This window comes from Rhea americana, unplaced genomic scaffold (assembly GCF_003343005.1).
Source record: "Rhea americana isolate MKP2758 unplaced genomic scaffold, rheAme1 scaffold_238, whole genome shotgun sequence".
Taxonomy (NCBI): domain Eukaryota; kingdom Metazoa; phylum Chordata; class Aves; order Rheiformes; family Rheidae; genus Rhea; species Rhea americana.
The window spans coordinates 579415-599997 of NW_028186355.1; positions in this window are offsets into that span (position 1 = coordinate 579415).

Below are 20583 nucleotides of genomic sequence, written 5' to 3' on the forward strand. Positions count from 1 at the left end.
TGCTTATAARAGGAGTCTAAATGACTAGCTCACATGTAGCTGTTGTAGGAATTTGCACATGGCCAGATGCAYTCAACTCATATGTTTCTGATTATTTCCAGAGCAACAGTAACTAACAATAACATTGGCTCATAAAGGTCAAGGTAATCAATAGCTTCTTTTCCCTAATGGTGATATTTATTTGACTCACAGACTATTTAGYAGTCATACTGCACTGTTGTTACTAGATACTATTTATTAGTTTGAAAAGCTTATACACACTAGTATTGTTGCTGCTGTCCCAAGCCTGTTTCTCATATCTGCAATTCATAAGCTTTTTATGAATATCGATTACTAGTTTCCTATTGGTAACGCAATATTTTTCATGTATCTAAAAAGATGTAGGTCAAATTCTGTTTGCATCCGTACAACGCACAGCACCATTCAGTCGTAAGACTTTCCCATAAAATGSAAATAAACAGTCCTGAGAAGATGAAACAATGTTCTGCTTTAAAATAGATACCCTCCTATACGATATTGCAAATGTCTAGATAATTAGTGAAATATTACTGTGAACTTAGATCARTTATTTCATGCTCCTTTGGGACAGAGAGGTATTGAAATGGTGGACAGCTTTTCTGTTTACACTGCTATCCCTGTCATCRCAATTCCCAAATGAATAGTTTTTTAATCAATAACTTGCATCATTTCACCCTAAAAAASAGTTGTTGCTTGTTTCCCAGCTTGCTGCCTTTCTCTCTAGTTTTGACAATATTTTCACTATCCAGTCATTTACCAACAACTGCCTCTAAACAGCACAAAGTCAGAGGGGTTAATTTTCTCTCTTACCTTCAGTARCAACAGGTACCTTCCATCTAGAACAACTAAAAGGCATACAAATTAAACTATAAAGCATGGACTGTCAATAAATAATAACTGTAGCTTATACTAGCTACAGTTTGTAAGAGCCTAAGTTTCTAAAAAAATCACTCYGCATGAATATATTTTTTTCAAATGTAATATCATTTCTTTTTAATTTAGTCCTCTTCAGTAACTACTGTATTTCATCATTTAAGTCAGAAATTGAATGCCTTAGGGYTTGACTTTATCATGTGCTAATAAAATGAAGAGAAACAGACCTTTAAAAATAATTGGCAAAATAAAGTCTGTCAGCAAGCATTAGACTCAGCTGTGGCACTGGCTTGAAAAGGTTATTTTGTTTTAGAATACATTAAACATTTATTAGCTTCACTTCAGGTGAACACKTAGTTGTTTACATATCTGCAAATTTGTATAGACACACTTCTAAATGAATTTATAAAATAGCATCATGTTCAAAAACGTACACCTTCCTTATCTATGATTTGAAAAATAAATAATCAAAGTCTTCAATTAGAAATTGGCCAGGGGTAAAACCTATAGTATTTAGAGAAAAGGGCTCATTTCCTTTATCTTTGACTTTGCTAATAAAACGTGCTGCTACTCATTTGATTTGTTTCACCTTCCTTCTTGCCTCAAACACTCCCCTGCCCCCTCCAGCAGTGCAGGTTGGCTCAGGGTAAAGTTGAATAAATCTTGGTTTCCTTCAGACTTACCAGTACGAACAAATGGCCTAAAAACAAAAGAAATGTCGGTGCTATGATCAAAATGGACTAGTGAAAGTGAAGGTCTCCACAAACCCTCTGTATGTAAAATCTTGCCAAGACAGGGTAAAATCTGAACTGCTTCCATTGGCACCTAGAGTAGGTTTTTGGTAGAATATGAGGCTAACTGCAACACAGTTATTAAGAAATCTTGTTCTTCAGGATTATTCAATAATTTATTGTCAGCATTTTGAACCTCAGAGTTGCTCAGGTTTGTGAACCAGGCACCTATTTACGCACAGTAGCAGTCTAGTTTGGGGAGTCCAGTGTCTRTCTAGCTCAAGCTGGAGTGCCTGGAAGAACCAATATGTAGACAGGCTCAGAGCATTTTTAATGCACGAAAAAGCGAATAACAAAGAAATGAACACTCAAATGAAGTACAGGAAATCTAGGTTCCTGTGTTTGTTCTCAGAATTATTTCTATCTTCTACATGATGCAGTGGAATAAATAGTCATAGGATGTGAGACTATTCATATTTAAAGTTTGTTCTGGACCTTGAAACATATTCTTAAATACTACTTCCCAGTGCTTGACTGAGATAGTTTATCTGTACCATTGCTTCTTTCAATAACATTATTAACCTAGTGTTTCCTCAACGCTTGTATTTCTAGGTATTTTTAATGATGGATATCTTCCAGAAACTGTGTTTTGTTATGCTTGTCTGTACGTCACTTGTAAAATACATGGTTTTAACTTGGAAAATACATGTTTTTATGCCCTATGTCAGTAATTCAAAATCTTCTATTTTGTTCTTTGCAGTAAGGCATAAGCTTTTTGAACTTTTTACTGACCACACCCAAATTTTCCAAATAGATTAAGTTTAATTCTATCAATTAAATGTTCATTCATAGCGTTTTTTTCCTATCAATTATAAYACTTTCTTCCTCTTGCAGTTCTTCTCTTTCCTTTGTCTCTGCTTGATTTTCCTTTTCCTTTGCATGAAAACTGGGGCATGGACACCACATGATTTTTTACAACTTTCTTCAGTAAGTTAACAATTGAAGCTTGTCTTATCCATCTGCTTTCCCAGTGATTCATGTAGAATTCATCAGCTGGGAGGATTTTTCTTTAAATGGGTTCTCTCAGGGCTAAGACATCCCCAGATTTTCACATAATTGAACTAACTTTTCCTTTGCATTATCTTGTCCTTACTTCTTTAGAAGAAAAATCCTCGCCTGCACTTCCATAAGTCTCTTCTCCAGATCTGTATAAATCTCCATGGACCCTTCCAGTGGAATCCTTGCAGTCATCCACTCCAGTGTAAAGGATAACCAGGATGCCTGTTATAGTTACCTTCYCAGTCTTTCTTTTCAGCTTCTTGCCTTGGTCATGGCAAGCAGCAAGTAATTCTGGAAACATTATGTGATGAGYAAGCTGATCAATTATTTCCAAATATAAAATGTCACTCACATAGATCTGCTTCTACCAAGTGTCAGTGTTCTTCCTAACCTGCTCCCATCTAGATTTCTTTCTGTCTACAGATCACCCAGCACTAATTTCTCTTGTTCTTGTACCTTATTGAGTGATTATTTTACCTCTTTTTTATTATTTATTCCTTTTTCTTTCTATAAATTAGTATTACTATCATTTAGATTTGACCTAAATGACCATTAGCTATGGTCAAATGCAAGAGGTTTCATGCGTATTCTCAGCTTTCAAACCACAGTCCCCAAACAAATGCCATAAGCTTCAAGCTGGAACAARCCACTGATATTTTCTGCTGGAGAGACAACACAGCAAGGCACAAGCAATCCAGGAGCTTCCTAGAAAGCACTGATGACCACAGGTGATAGAGGAGCCAACAAGAAGAGRTGCTCTACTGACTTTGTACTTACAAACAAGGAAGGGCTGGTTGGAGTTGTGAAGGCTGGGGGCAACCTTGGCTGCAATGACCACAAGATGGTTGAGTTCAGGATCTTGAGAGGAGGAAGCAGGATCACARCTTYGGACTTTAGGAGAGCAGACTTTCATCTGCTTCAGAGACCCGATTGGAAGAATGCTGTGGAAAAGGACCCTAGAAGGAAGAGAGATCCAAGAAAGCTGGTTGGTATTCAAGAGTCTCCTCCTCCAAGCTCAAACATAGATTCCCACATTAAAAATAAACATAATCTGATAAAATCACAAAAAAACGTCTCTTCAGATGCTCATATCTAGAAAYGAAAACATTCCAGCAGATGTGCAAGACAGTTTTCTGGTAAGATCAGAAATGATGAATTATCTTCACTGCAATATGTAAACACTGCAAAAAAGCATGCTTTTATCCTTTTAATTGTAATCTGTGTGGTATGAAAATCACTGGCACCTACTCCGCATTGATACATATAGGGGATGCAACTTTCTGAAAAATATTAATGCCCAAACATTATAATAAATAAGTAGAGCCTTCTCTGCTAAAGCAGGTTAAAGTGGGAGCATTGTTCTAATTGCAAAATGGTTTAGTCATTAAAAGTAACCATAAGCTCTATTTTCCTCCCCTGACCAATATAGAGAAGCACTCCCCGTTGGGTATCTATCTATCTATATTTGTTAATGCATAGGTATGTCATATTAATAAAAACAGTATTAAGATCTCTTGTCCTCAGCTAGTACAAGTGTACATTACTTTATTCATGTCAATTGTATCCCTTTTAAAAATCTTGTGAATTTGACCTATGGTAGGATTTTGAGTCAAACTTCAGGATTTACTCTATTAAAATGATTTAACCTTTGCACACATAATTTTGCCAAATTAATGTTTTTGAAAATATACAGAAAGCAAAACCTACCAGTGTAAGCATTCACACTGTCCCCATCACTGTAGTGTATCTGCTCCTTACATAAAGAACAGGAAATTAAAAATAATTGTTGATCTTGGAATTTTCTTTTTACGYAATGTTGTCTCTATGCTATGTAGTTTGCTCTGTCTGTATTAAGCTGCAAGTCAACAGAAAAATAGTTACAGAGTGTGATTTTTCCATGCAAGGGAAGAATATATGAAATACGAGGCATGCCAGTTTTGCACGGTCTAGGATTATACCACTTTCACAAGCCTCAGACAAACAAAATGGAAATTGCATTTATGTAGCCCAGGGCAGATATAATTTCAAAAGATAGGAAGCACCTCTTCACAGTACTGGACTTGAAAAATACATGAGCATTCATCTGAAGGCTTCTGGAATGAATATACTCAGTATTTTAGTAGGTACATCAGGTTAAAGGCATAAGAAATGATTTCCCACCCTTTGATGGTTTACCCTGAATTTAATTGTCCTTGGGGAAAAAATATCTTTTCCCGTCTTACACTGTGGAACAGCTGCTCCTTAGTTTCTCATCTGTGAGCAGAGTCCAACAGCTGAATTAACAGGATCATATAGTCAAGCTCATAGTCTCTGAATTTAGGTAGGTCACATTTTACTTCTAGGTTTCTTTATACTGGAAAATAACATACAGTAGTGCTTAGTGGCATAAATAAGTTGCAAATTCCCATAGCATATCTTTTTTTGCTTTGTTAACAGAATTATAATGTGTAAGATGCAGGAGTAATTGTTTCATTGTGCTTCTCCAAGATAAGGCTTCATCTGGGTGCCTGCATCCAATTTTGGTCTCCATATACTTCAATGAAGGTATAAACAGAGATAAAAAAGCCCAGATGAGAGTAGAAGGGATGACAAGGCGACAGAAGGTTGAAGTAACTGCATTTAGCCCAGAAATGAAAAAACTGAATGGGGACCTGGTAATAATTTTCCTCTTGTTATAAGGAGGGCTGGGATTTTGTCAAAACCAAGTACAAGGAAAAGACCAGTATACTCACAATGAACACTTAGGATTGGTAATGGGATATTGAAAAAGACTACTATATTAGAATAATATAATTGTTCTCCATATATCCAGGTCGTGATCCATGATGATGAATTTGATTCATGTATTTTGGAGCATCAGTTTCCTTACTACTCCCTACTGAGTACTGGGTACTGAGATGGAACATGATGAGGATGCAGAACTTTGCCAACTAGGTATTCAAGAAGTAAGTGGAAGACAATAATATTACATGTTTCCAAGAACAGGTCAGACCAATCTTTACCTGTGTGGGTCTAGATTTATTCAATCAGCACAGGATTTTGAATTGGGACTGATCTATTAAAGTTCCTTCCAGTTAATTTTTTCTGTTTCTGTGCCTGCCACAGCTCACAAARGATCTCTAACGACATTCATGGATATTGGGCAAGATTTTGCTGTCTGTTACAGTGACATATCACCATCTTGGCTGCTAACAGGGACTTCCAGAGCCAAAAGCATGAGTCTCAACAGTTTTAGCCCGAGCCAGATTCTGCAACTGATAACCATTACAGTCTCACATACTGTGCCAATAGGCACACAAGGGGCAACATAACACTCCAACCAGTGATTTTTGCAGTTCTAAAACATTTTTTTAAACTCCTTTTCAAAAATCTTATCCTGATAATTTCAAATCCTCAGTTCTTGATSCAGTCTTTCGTCATATTTATGTCATAGCCATGACTTTAAAAAYTAAACTTAGGATTTCCAGACCTGTGATTGTGACTCACTATAGCTTGATTTTAACTGGCTGCTCTAAATACCATGTAGACCAGCGCAGAAAGGAATATGTAACGTGCTCTGAGTGGCGGCTAACAAGAAAACATAGCAGAAAAAGAAATTATTCATAGCATGTGTCATCGTTGCAGAATTGTGTTGACTGTTGCATTCATGCCAGTAACATGACAAACATTTTCTGCTAAGAAGCAAGTTTGTGATGTGACTATTATCTACAAGAAAGTACTGAATCTACTGCCTTCTTTTTGCAATTAATCTCATAGTGAGAGCACAAATGATTTGACGGGGGACTGGYGTAAGAATAGCATCACGATCTCTGTGATAGCTTTGGAAAAAGTTACAAGATCATTACTGAGATCATTTCAAAAGATCTTTTGGCTTATGAATTGCATCATTAATCTTCCAGCATAAATGTAAGTGTGTCTCAGATACTATTAGTCCCATTTAAAAGCATTATTTTGTATAAAACTAGGCTAGAGAAAAATGTGAGAATCTTGTTCTGTATTTGGCAGTAAGAACAAAATACCTTGAACTACCGCTACACACTGCTTGCATGCAGAAATACACTGACATTTGAAAAAGATGTCTCTAGATTTTCTTAACAGCTAGAATTTACTGTATGTTACCATGGAGGATTTAGTGGCAAATTTTTTTTTTCTTTAATGGACAGTCAATAGATTTGTGTTATACTTCGGAGTTGTACCAATGCTAAAGTGAAYTAAACAGGAAATTAAGAGTCTAAGTTTGCCTGAGTTTACATTTCTAAAGCAAATATTTTATCCTTTGTCCATAATGCCTGTAGAAAAGGAGGTTCAAGAAGGTAATTAAGGTCTATCTTTAAAAACAAAAAAATAAAAGTCAGCTGTCCTCCTTGTAGGATACAAATGTTATTCAGTAGAATCCTTACTGTACAGGTTACATTTTAAGACTTGAGAGCTGTAAATGTTTGTAAATTTGCTATAGCCACATAGCTATGGCTATTGTTCATAAAGGGCTACATTTCCCAAATGATTGCTTGCATGAAAGCAGATGGATTGATATAAAAGTATATACCCAATAATGGATAACTATTTGCTATACCTTGAAAAATAGTATGARAATAACTTAACTGAAAAATAAAATTATATAACAAGTCAAAAGTTCTTCACTGTTCCTTARTTCGTGAAGGCAATGCTTGTGTTTGATTAAAGCAACACAGAAAAGTTACAGAATTACAAAATATTATAGATTGGAAGTGACGTTGGTAGCCCATTTCATCCAGCCCTTCAAATATCATACGCTAGTCCAATATAAAATGCATGAGACTGGAACATCATCAACATAATCATTTCATATATAGAATGATATGCATTGTGGAGGAAGGAAATATTGGATGACTGTAGAAGAGAATGAACATGAGTGATCATAAAGTATTTACTCATTAATGTTAAAGTAAAGAAAATGCTATCACTGGGCCAAAGCAGCCTGTCTTTAAAGACAAGTATAAAATATGATCAGTGACACTTTAATAGCATATGTCTTACCTAACTATAGTAATCTGAAAGTTACATTTCTAGCCTAAAGTGGTTGTCTAGACCCCTTTAGTCATTGGAGGTTTTTCAGGGTCATCATAGTTAGAAATAGATTTCAAAAACAGAATGAAATTAACTTCTCCCTAGGAGTGTTCATTTCTCTTAGGTTAGAGAAGGATGGCAAGCTCAGACTAATCACATAGATAAGTGAAACAAATCCTACCATTAGGTGAATGAAATTCACTTTTGGTTCGACTAAACAGGAAGATGATATTTCAACATAATTAGCTAATCTTCCAAAATGTCTTTGAATATTTATTGGACTGAGAAATTTGTTCACCACAACCTCTTATTTAAATAATTTTATGAACATATGTGTTATGAGCGCTGAAAATTAAATTCTGCTCTTCTTTTAAATAGAAGGTAGAATCCTCAACTCGGGTAAACGGAACTAGCTTAACAATGGAGAACAGAGTGTTTCTGCACTAGCACACAGTGAATAACATGTTCCCACTTTCATCACATTGTATGACGAAATCCAGTCCCATTAACTTCAACGAAGGTAACGTTTTAGTCATGGAGGCCATTCCATTATCCCCACTTTCCACCACAGAAGAAAAAATATATATCAAAATATACCCTGAATGTTATCATATTATACTCTTTCCTCAGTGAGAAGAAGAAGCAAAGAGAGCAGCAAAGCTTTGAAACATGTGAGGACTAACAAGAGATTTTGGATAACGACATATCACTTTGTTTCGGGTCTCTCAATCTTTATCTGTGTTGTATCTTGAAAGAGGTAGCGAAGGAAAACTGAAGGAACTAATTTGCCCTCCCTGATTCCCGAGCCTGCTTTGTACCAGACTTTGCATAATTTTAGGTCTGAAATGGTCTGTACTAGTTTGACAGACAGACCMTAAAGGATTGTTAATCTGTAAGAGACTGCATTAGCATTGTCGCCTTCCAACATCTTTCCACATAAAGTAGATAGTCTGTAGGAGAATTAAGTAAGAGATGACTATAAAGTCATATATCTGAGCCTGATCTGAGAAAAGAGATGGAATAGAGAATATGGCCATTTATATCCATGTCCGTCAAAATTTATCTTAGACTGAAATACTTCTATCATTTTTACATGCATTTATAATAAAGCAGACTTGCTCCTCCAAGGGTTCATTTAGTCAAAATAACAACCTGAAGTAGAATTGGCTTATCACACTTGAGATATACCACAGCACATTTTGAGTTGTTACCTCACTCAGATAAATGATACTGGTTTTTATCCTATTACAAATGCTACATTCAGTTATCCAGATGGCTTTTCCTCTAACTAAAAATAAATTGTCAGGTGGACAAAAGAGATACAACAGCGTATTAAACCCTTCATTTGTAACTCAAATCCAAAGGAAAAGCACTCATTGGTCCCTGGCTGTCTGCTCTAATTCTTGGTTTCCCACAAAAAAGCAATGAAAGTCATTTTTGTTGTCCTCCAAATCTGTATTTTGGTTCTATGATGAAAATAAAATAACTCAGCATTTATATAAACTCTTTATTTCTTTTTAACCTTTAAAAGGTGCGTTAAACCTAGGATTTAGTACCCAGAGTCAATCCATCACACTATAGATCATGAAGCTGAGCCACTTGTAGACACTGATCCATCTGCGTGTATAAAATCAGTTCTGCAGGACTGCTTTCATTCTCTTCCTGCTTTTCTTTCTCTCTCTAGACATATTTTACAGATTCTTCTGCCTCTGCCTGATGTGTCAAAATACAGAYGCTGTGCTAATTGCTGTGATTATGACATTAAGAATCAGACTGCTGACTCCTCAGTTGCAGTGAGGTCTACAGGTCAGTTCAGCAATCTCTAGTGGACAAAGGATACATAAAAGGTTTGAATGAAGTGGCATATTTATTCCACAAGTGTTACAATCTTTCTTCATAATTAAATCCTTTGGATATTCCTTTATAAAAATGTATTTTGCTTACAATTAATTCTTACTATACATTTTGGAACAAAAATAATGTTGGCTGATTTTTCTTGATTGACAGAGGAGGAGCTTTGAATGCAAAATGTGGTGCAAACATCTCTTCTCCCTTTCCTGATATGAGTTGTTTTAAAAGCAGTATCTTGATCCTTGTTATAACACTCTCCCACAGAGACACTGATGCTTGCACATAATAATGAGTTGCAAGCAGTACTATAAGTCAATCCCAGAGTGAAGGGAAAATAGGCTATAAATGAAAAGGAAAACCACTAGAAATGTAAGATAACACAGCAAGCTCTTTTTGCTGCAGTTTTAAGCCAATGAAGTTAGATAGATATTCTTAGGATGAATGAGAAGTAAAATTATAGGRGAAAAAACATATAAACACAGACATATACATCCATACCATTTATACATCCATTTATTTCYTTATGTCTGAAACAATATAAAAAATGAATGAACATAAAGAATTTTAAGAGAGATCGGCGCTAAGAGCAATGTTGCTGGAACTGATCTACATGTGGCTTTTCCTCYACTCCACACTCCTTTGTGCAGCAGCTATACAGTAATTTTGTTTTCCTGCTGCAGCTTTCATAGCAATGCTAGAGCAACTGTTTGTGTAACGAGACTGGAGTGAGTGAAATAATGACAGAATCGTTTGAAAAGCTTCAGCACAAGAGCATGGCAGAAGGCAGAACCCAAGCTGCCTTCAGTATGGCAGTTGTCACAGACCTAAATAGGCAGTGGGGCAGGCCTGGCTTGTTGAAGACGTGAGCTTTTTCATTAAATATTTTCAGCCTAACACTAAGTATATCTCCTGAAGTATACCTTGCTCAGTGATCACACTGTGTCTCGCAGCATGTTGCGGTCCTGYGGCAACGCAATGACTCTTTGATTCCCAAGTCGATGGAGCTGTTTTGAGGGTTCCCCTTGCCTAACAGAACAGTGTTTGACCCCTCATCTTGATTCCTCTGGGGCTGTCAGCTTTCCCAGCAGCTCACCGTGCAGGTGGCAAACAGAGTCTGGCTAACACTTCTACTGAGTTAATTAGTGGATGGCAGTGTGGAAATATGGTTTCCTCTCTCTTGTTTCGTGTTACAGTCAAGAAATCTGTGACATGCAGTATTTATATTATTGAAATGACAGATACGGAATGGAATTGTGTAAGCAATCATGATACTGCTCTTTCCTCCTAGTTTACTTATTAGAGTGTACGTATATATATATATACATATATATAGAGAGTGTATATATATATGTGTGTGTATTACTACAAGGTAGAGTCATGGCATAGAGAAAAGTCAGTGTAATTAAATTTGAGTAAGTTAAGAAAACAGAAGCGAATATACACACACATACATACATACTGCTGAATGTCATCCTCTTCTGGACTGGGGACTCTTCAGCTGCATGGCTGCACTGTATCRTCAGACCTCTGTACTTCTCCTTTCCCCRTCATTTCCACCTTGATAGAGCAAACACATATAAATATATGGAAAAAACAATCAACTTAATCTTCAATTCCATTCACACAAAGGCTCATGATTTATATGTTATTTAGAATGCCCTATTTAACTCCCTGCCAACTGATTGTACAGTTGAGAATGTTATTATAGYGCTAGCTTCAGTTAATGCATTTAACTGACAATGTACAAGAAGTATAGCCCTGACACCTCAGAATACAGCTCTAATCTTTAGAAGACTAGCAGTTGAAAGAGTCACAAGAAATGTAAAAACATTCCTAGTAGAGTGATTTCAGTCATCTAGTTTATCTTCTTTGCTGATTTTCTCTTTTCTTCTTCTTTACAACTTCCTCCACTCCTTGGTGTCCCTGCTCACTATCCTTCCTCTCCGCACACCCTGTACTTCACTGCAGATGGGTTGTTCCTCAGTCTGATGTCTCTCTGCTAGTAGCAGAAACAGGAAAAAAAAAGAAAAAAGAAAAAAAGAAAGAAAGAAAAGAAAAGAAAAGGAATGATGGTAGGCAAGGTTTTGTGAATGTACCACTAGTACTATACAGCTAATCCTGGCCTATGTGCTATGTGCACTGGGCTCTCATTCTCTTAAAGTCCAGCAGGTGACCACTTTTGGAAAATGATCTTTGATAGCTAATAAATAGCTACCTTACGTTATCCTGATTTAGCTGATAAGGTGAGTTCAGTAAATGAATACTATTTGTCAATTATAGAATAGCATAGYAGGGGCTGAAGTAGCTCAGCTGGGGGAGCATTAGGCTGAAGATTTAAAGGTCCCTGGTTCAAACCTGAGCTTCAGCAAGGGGAGGTCCTTGTTGCTCGTTCTCTGGAGATATTCAAAGTATTCAAAGCCCACCTGGATGCAATCCTGTCTAACATGCTCTAGGTGACCCTGCTTGAGCAGGGAGGTTGGACTAGATGATCTCCGGAGGTCCCTTCCAACCTTACCAATTCTGTGATTCTATGATGATAATATTGTATGATGTATACCTTCAATAAATACCAGCTGGACAAAAATACTCTGACAGGGATTAGAGGACTAGCAGGTGGAGAATTAGTAAAATGAAGAACTCCCCAGGACTGAAAATGGGAAACGGATTATTTATGGTAAAAGGAATTTCAATTTTCTAGGATGAAGTATAACTTAAATCAGATTATGTTTGCAGATGGCATCTGTTATAGCACAAAGGCAACACAATGCTCGGAAACATTCCCACCCCTTGCTCAACTTCCTTACTAACTTTCTAGTGCTGGCTTGTTTCTTCATAGGAATATTTTTTTCTCAAATGAAAWGAGATGAGAGAGAGACCCAGCCAACCATAACTGTGAAGGCTTATTTTATAGTTACTGGACACTTGTTGTATCTGTTTTTCTACCAGTGCTCTACTCTTAACTGCAAGAAATACATTTTTTCCAAGTGAATTTATATTTCCTTGGAATACAATAATTTGATAAAATTGGAGCTTTTGAAAAAAGTGATTTTTTAAAGCTCACATCCTATGATACATTTTCATCTACTGTCTTAGTCCTGTTTAGAACATTTATTCTATTATTTTTTGAAATACAGATTTTTTTTTCAGAGACTGAAGTTTGCACCTCAGTATAATTCAATACTTCATTTCCAGTCTCCATTCACCTGCCCCAAATTTGCTGACTTGATCATGACAAAATGGAAATCTTCTCTAAAACCTAATACCAGGTGGGTAGGAAACCCCTGAGACACAAAAGCTAATTGCAGAGTGATCTGACAATGGCAGTATAGTAAAAGTGACATGAAATTCACTGTCAAAAATTGTAAACAAGTTACCTCTAGGGCAAGAGACATGCAGCTCCTCAGGGTGCCCCYCCAGCCCCCTCGTCCCTGGCCCCAATGCCCAGCCCGACCCCATCTCAGCTCCGCCAGGGCTGTTGGCTCCAGCCCYGCAGCGCTGCCCAGCATCCCTGGGCTGGGGCTACCCTGGGACGGGGGGAACGGGACCTGGTGGCAGCCCCAGCGCCAGCCCTGCAGCACCCTGACACAACTAATCTGAAAAGCAGCAAGTGAGAACACAAATGGACATTAGTTAATTAAAAATGAACTCCAGTAGATGTCTGTTTTCTTTTCTTTTTCTTTTTTTTTCTTTTTTTTTCTTTTTTTTCTTTTTAGCAAAATAAGAAGCCCGTGTATCGTTATGATGTTCCTGTGAGGGCATGAAGGAGCTGGATGTGCCACTAGGCATATGCCATTTAAAAACTGGCAGACACCTTCAATCCTGGAGAGTGGGAAGGTGCAGAGGGGAAAAAAGAAAATGCAGTGAGATTCAGCAGGAATAATCCGGTCCAAGAATAAGCATAAGGGAAATAACTACATTTTATAGCCTCAGAAAGAGAAGACGCGAGGGAACATGATCACAGTCTATAAATACCATCAAGGTAACAATAAAATGAATGAAGGGAATTACACTGCCTCAGAAGATGGTAAGACAAGAAGCAATGGCCTGAGGCTAAGGAAGAAAAAGCTTAGGGCAGACATTAAGAAAAAGTCCTTAACAGCTAGAATGGTTGGACAGCGTAAGAAATTACCGAGGGTGGCAGTCAGCTCATCAACACCATGAGGTGTATGTGAGAAAAGAGGTTACTTAATACTACCRATAAGGTGGAGGAGAAAGTATGGTCACAGATCAACGAACTAATTCATGTCTTTATTTGAGCTGAATTTGTTACTGAATTCGTATGTATAGTCCTATATAGTTTACATATAGTCTTGTATAGTTAGAAGAATTAGATAAGGGAAGTGGTTTTGAACAAGAAATATCCTGTTTTCAGCTGCTATTGATTGAAGTCAACTTTCATTGAGGGGAAAGAATCTCAATTATTTCAGAATATTTTTGAGGAAAAAAAATCTTAATATAAAGATTTTTGTCTCTAAATTTTTGGAGATATGTAGCCCGTGTTTTCTAATAAGGAAGTAACTGCTATTAAATAAGAACGAATGACATACGAGCTAACAAATGCCTGTGTTCTGTTTCTGCTGATGTGCAACATTAAAAAAAAAAAGATCATAATTATCTAGAGTAAACTAGAGTACTGTAACTCATGAGAGCAAACTGATTTTTTAATAAAGAGGAGTTGACAGGCATTTATGATTCTGGGGAGACAGAAAGCAAATCTGTTGCTGCTCRTGAAGCTGGTAAAGCAAAACTGTGTGCTTTTCAGAAACAGCAGCTGAAGACTAGCTGGGCTGAAAAATGGGTGGAAAACTCTTTTACAGAACACCSCAGGATTCCAGCAGTGCTGGGGCATCTGCAGCTGTTAACGTGCCGGTATTGCCGAAATGACACTGCAGTGGCTCAGTTTCTTTCCACGTAGGGAATGCCGGGGACACAGGGCATTATTTTCTTTTGATGACCTCATTCTGGTAAAACCCAGGAAGCATATTTTTTCTTCAGGGAGTGGAAAGGTAATTTGATTTGGCACTTTACCTCCACTTTTTCTCCAGCAGCCTTGTAGAAATCTTGTAAATCATTTGTAACCGTTTCCGTGGCCCATGAGATCTAGGGTTAGAGTAACGGCAAAGTTTTAGAGCCAAAATTTATTCCTGAATTTCTTTACATTTCACGTGAGGTAATTTAGGATGTTCTCTTTGGAGTCACAGCTGCATTGAGATGCTCCAGCATGCAAAATGAAAAATAATACCAATTTCTATATGTTTTTAGTATATATGTATATTATATCTATGTTGCTATTTCTGTATYAAGAAGAACTGAATTTGTGCTTTGAGGATAACCGAATGCTGTGTATAAAGGTGATGATTCTRGAGTGTTAGCATTTGTTTAGAGTTGGCCTGATATACTTTATGATGACAGTTGAATTGATGGAGGTAGATTTGGATGTAATAAAACCAAAATAAGCTATTTTACAACTCCATTCAGAGGAAATGTACTAGAGTACTTTTAAGTTGAAGATATTAGGAATACTGTATTATGATTCTTACAAAGTCTGAAGGGCTTTTTATTTTCAATCAGTGATCTCAGAGAACTTTTCAAATAATAATTAAGTATCACAAATCCCTGGAGATATAGATAAATAGGATTTACTCACCCACAGCAGGAGTACAGTCATATTCAGACTGTCATACAGCTCCTGTTTAAGAACAGACAGTAGAATGACATGCACTGTGTTCTAAAATAGTGTCAAATAACAGTCACTAAGGGGACTAGACAGTATGAAAACTACAATTAGACAGTTATGAAATCAATAATGACATCTAAATTTAGAATGGTTAGGTAGAAAGACAAGTATCAGTAGATCCCAGCTAACTACAAATCACTAAAATCTAGCTGAAAAACATAACTGTTTCGTTTCTTATTTCCCTTTTTATCCCATGGGTTTGGTTGACAATTTTAGGAATATTGCACGTTTCGAATACAAGCAACACTTTTCCAATATTCAGACTTCTTGGAATTGCATTATTCAGTAATGGCCCTGTTTAACTTGTGATATTTTAAAGGATTGAGTTCAATCTGGTAAACACACATCAAATAATAAAATTAGCAGAAGGGCTTAGAGCAGAGGCTACTTAAAAATTACTCCTGAGACCAACAAACAAGATTAGTATCCTACAAATGAATTTTAAATGAATGAAAGATCAGTGCAAGATTTGGTGGACCAGTAAATGAAGACTAGCAGTATTTTGTGTGAAGAGAAGCTTGAAAATGACTGGATGAAAACGCTAAACATGAGTAAGCTTGAATATTGATGAATCATGTGGGAAGGGCAGGGCACCTCAGAGATACTTGGATGGGAGGGCTGTATGCTGTCCATCAGTGCAACTATGGATGAGAGGACTATCTATAGAATACACTTTATTGGCAGAACTTCATCCTTCTACTTTTTCATCAATTATTGGCAGAGAAAATGGTAAGCCAGGTACACTCACTGGCTAGTTGATGCAAGTAGAATCACAGAATGCCATAATTGCTGAGTATGGAAGGGACTTCTAGAGAGCTCCTCATTCAACCTCCCAGCTGGAAGCAAGGTCAACAAAAGCAGATGGCTTATTGTCCAGTTAGGTTTTGAATGCCTCCAAAGATGGAGACTCCACAACCTTTCTGGGCAACTAGCCAGCCTTTGGATACCTGGAAGCATAAAAGGTGCTACAAAGAAAGCCTCTATGCATACCGTTGGGAAACAACTGGCCCAGAGGTTCTGAGGATAGTTTATAACATTAAGGACACCAGCCCAACAGAGGAACAAAAATAGTGAGATGCCCTTGTTTAACACATCTCTCTATCACCCTCTGATTCTCGCAGCTGGGACTGGAAAATATCTGATCAGAAGAATTGCAAGGACACTGGAGCCTGCTTCTCCCAAAGTGTAAATACTGTTTTTCTATTTTCTACRTGATAAGTAAGTTGTTATGCTGTCTTCTAAGGCAGACTACATGTTGTTTTTACAGATAGTCAAACTATGTTCCAGTCAATAGCTTGATCCCTGCTTTTGACAATGTATCATGCCTTGCCTGATGTTTGAAGGCTCTGGAGAGGACAGTCTGGGGGTACTAGGAGATTCTTCAATGTGTATGCTAACACTTCATGCACAGACTTCTGTGTAAATATATTTTGCATGATTATTCCAAGAATATGACTTTACCCMAAATAAAAAACTAAAGCACTGGTACAGATGATAAGGAGAACTTAGTAAAGAAAGAGAAGGTCATCACAATCATTTCCTACTTTCAGCTACGCAAATATTTGTAAATACTTTTGCTACTCCTTTTTCTTTGTCYTGTACCAAAATGGATTTATCCAGAAAATAGTTGCTTGTCTTTAGATTGAGGATAGTAGTGTAAAATAGTCTTCTCAATTTTGCAGTGATAATTTAAGGAGGAAAAATAAAAGAACTGAACTAAAGTAACACTATGAAGTAGGCAGATCAAAGCCTATTCTTAACTTACAAAGCTAATAAGAACTTTATTTAAAGTTAGTATAGGCTAACACAAAAGAGAGAATATTGGTCCTTCTTTGACTTATAACAACCATGACATATTTTTCTTATCAGGCATTACAGAAGATTGTGTTACTTTAAATTGATTATTATAGTTGGAGTTTGATGATGAGGAAAAAATGAAACCTTATATGATTCTCTAAATTTAGAGTTAGAACAATCTTAAAATTTATTTTAAAACTTCGGCCTCTGTTCTGCAATGGAATATGCAAGCTTCAATAGTTTTGCTGCGGGATTAACAGCTTCAGATATGGATATTTTTTTTCTTTAATAAAATCTTTTCCCCAAAAATTCAATCACTAACCTGACTTAACTGGAATATATGCTGGGTAGCATGTTATACTTACTGTAAATTTACTTTTGCTGTTTGAGGGAGTTACAAAATGTGTGAAAAATTATATAAGGGTTTTGAGGTTTTTTTTTGTTTATTTGTTTTTGTTCATTTGTTTGTTTTTTTTAATCTTACCTGTAGACAAATCAACTGGTAATTCTGTCCTGGTACAGAGTAATGATCACTGGGGTCCCAATATCACCTCATGGTACCTACTCAGCAGTGTTCAGCACATATAATAGTGCATACAAATGTGTGTGTGTCCTAACATGAGCCAGTAGACTCTTGCTGTCTGAGAGTGGCCTTCTCAGCTGTTGGCCAGCATAGTCACAAATTGGAAATAATTGTATGTAGAAAGATATCAGAACAAAAATAGCATCAATACACAATATWAAATTTTACCTTTTCTGAGCTGTACTGTGACTGAGTATTTCTGGTGAAAATGTGAACTGTGAATGAAACCAGAGGCTGAGTTTTTTGCAAACATGTCAACAACATATAACACAAAATAGTACCATGAGACCGTGTTCTGCATGCTAGTTTCCTTAGCTGACTCAAACACTCTCTTTAGTTTCCTATTAATCATAGCAGAGAATTGCAAGACAGAAAGTGAGCATAGAGACAAGTTCTCTTCTACTATCTGCCACATTGCTTTGAAAATACAACTGTAACAGATGTTAACTTCTCACTGTTAGTCAAAGTTAACACTGCATCTTTAYCTAGACTAGCATCTAATATTGTACATTACTCATCACAGGATAACATTCATTGCTGGTCTGATCTGCAGACTGATCTGTGAAAAAAAAAACAGAGATTTCCTTTTGGTAATTACAATGCGTAAGAGCAAGCAAGGTCAACACCAACCTCCTAGATCATTATTAATTAAAATAAAATTCATCTAAGGAGTGTCCCCCAGCATTTCACAACACTTCTGGGTTCTGATATTAAATAGAATGTTAGAATATAGTGCAGATCTTCCACATTACGATTTCTTTTCCCCAGAAACACAGATAAATCCTCCCACATAATTGGGGCTCAGTGGTTCACTGTGGTAATGATAGTGATTATTTCCCTCCTTTGATGGTCTGTCTCTCTCTCTCTCTCTCTCTTTTTTTTTTTCCCTCTGTTAACCTGTGGTTTTGAGTGAAGGTGAATGTGGATGTGAATGATGCAGTAAACAGCATAATCCCATTCAGAAAGGTATAAGTAAATATATATTGATAGGTGTAGTAGTTATATGAGTAAGCATATATTAGACTACCATAAACAGAGCCGAAAATGCCTGTGTGGTTTTAAAGTAAACTCTGTATCCACAGTAAARAAGAAAAGTAAAAAAGAAGAAATGCATACTTAGGAGAAGCTTGGATTCCTGCAAAACTCCGATCTCCACACCGCAAACTGTTTGTGTACTCACCTATTGGGCCCTGATACCTCCACTTCAAGATGAGGGGAAAAATTCTGTTCCTCCTAGGTGACATCTGGATTTTAAAAGCAGCTTTCTCTGTCCCTGTGGGCTTGAAGTCTTAGGCAACAGCAGAAATCCACAGACAGAAGTRCCAAGTTTCACTGTGTGCGGTCCTGTACACCTCCTGTGCAGACACTGATAGGGAGCAGTGTATCTGCAATTCATAAATAAATAATACTCTCTCTTCCTGAACTTGTTAAACATTCAGAGCGCTGTAAAGGTGGGAAGGACCTGCCAAGGCTTTGCAAGACAGCTGCAGATCTGTCTGCTGTTGAGCATACTTTGCGAATCCAGGATAGAGTGACTCTTTTTAAGAAACTCCAATCACTTTGTTTTCTGACTGTAACTCTAACGTATGCATTTATTTATATAATTATTGTAAACTAATTTGTTTGAGGGAGGTACACCTGTCAAAAATAGAACAAATTTGTGGGCTGACCCTGAGTTCCTGCTAGCCTGAGAACGCAAGATGGTGCTACAGCTGGCCARCTTGTTGATGGGATGTAATTTATCTTCCTCAGTTTAGTACTTTTATTTTCTGGTGTAGAATTCCTCTGTGTGAATGTTTTCTGTCTCCTTGCCAAATATGTGGCTAGCTACAATTGCACATTTACTGACAAATTATTATTTTCTCTTGGCATCAGCCTTATGTTTATTTTTTTCAGATATGCAACAATTTATTTGCAGCATCTGAGTATTTCTAATCAATTTATCCCCAGTATATAGTTCCTTTCTCTGAGGGATAAGAAGAGAAAGGAAAGCTAATATAAATTAAATTATATGTAATGAACAGTGGGTTAATCCTTTGTAAGGTTTTCCTATTTAATAAAAATGATAACCCTCTCTCCATCATTCCCCCTTTTTGACTGATGTTTATTATTTCTCTTTTAAACAGTTTGCATGTCTTAAGAACGCAAAAGAAGGAACATTTGGACCATTTAGTCTTGGATATCCCTTTGTAATTATTTTTCTCCCTGACTTTCTTCTCTTTTTTATTTTCTAAGTTCTAGTACTTTCCTTTATAGGTCCCTTTGTTGGAAGTTACATCAAAGATACTATTATTTCTTCGTCTTCAATACATAATTGCCTGATATACTGTGAAAAAAGTCCCTGGAGCTTCTGTGATTAATTTGACCTTATTATACTGCTTTAGTGATACAGATGAAATAAATAATACAGAAAAGAGATGCTAACTCTCTGTAGGTGGCCTTGTTTTATGGTCTCCGAAGCATGCAGGCGTATCTGTGATTCCAGACACAGGCAGAGGCATTGCTCTTTAAGGACTTTGCAGGACAAACGTTTATTTCTCTTTTTGGCTGGTATGATTTTCTCAGAGCAGATTTTATATGTTGTACGATTTATCTGAGGGCTTCCATTTGTTTCATGAATTATTCCTTTAACAATTTTCCTCTTCTTTCTACCATCTTCTTTTCCTCYTCCGGCTTTACTTCTGTTGAGAGCTCTGAGCATTCCCTTTCCACCTTGAAAAAAGAGATGAGACCATGGCAATAGAAAACTTTAGAGAAGTAATGCAAAACAACCAAATCAATCCTCTCTAAACAAAGAGACACAAATCAAAATATGTCTACACAGTCTCTAGTAGCAAGCCATAGTACTGCAGTTCTATAAAACTGGATAGTTCCCCTCTTTCTTAAAT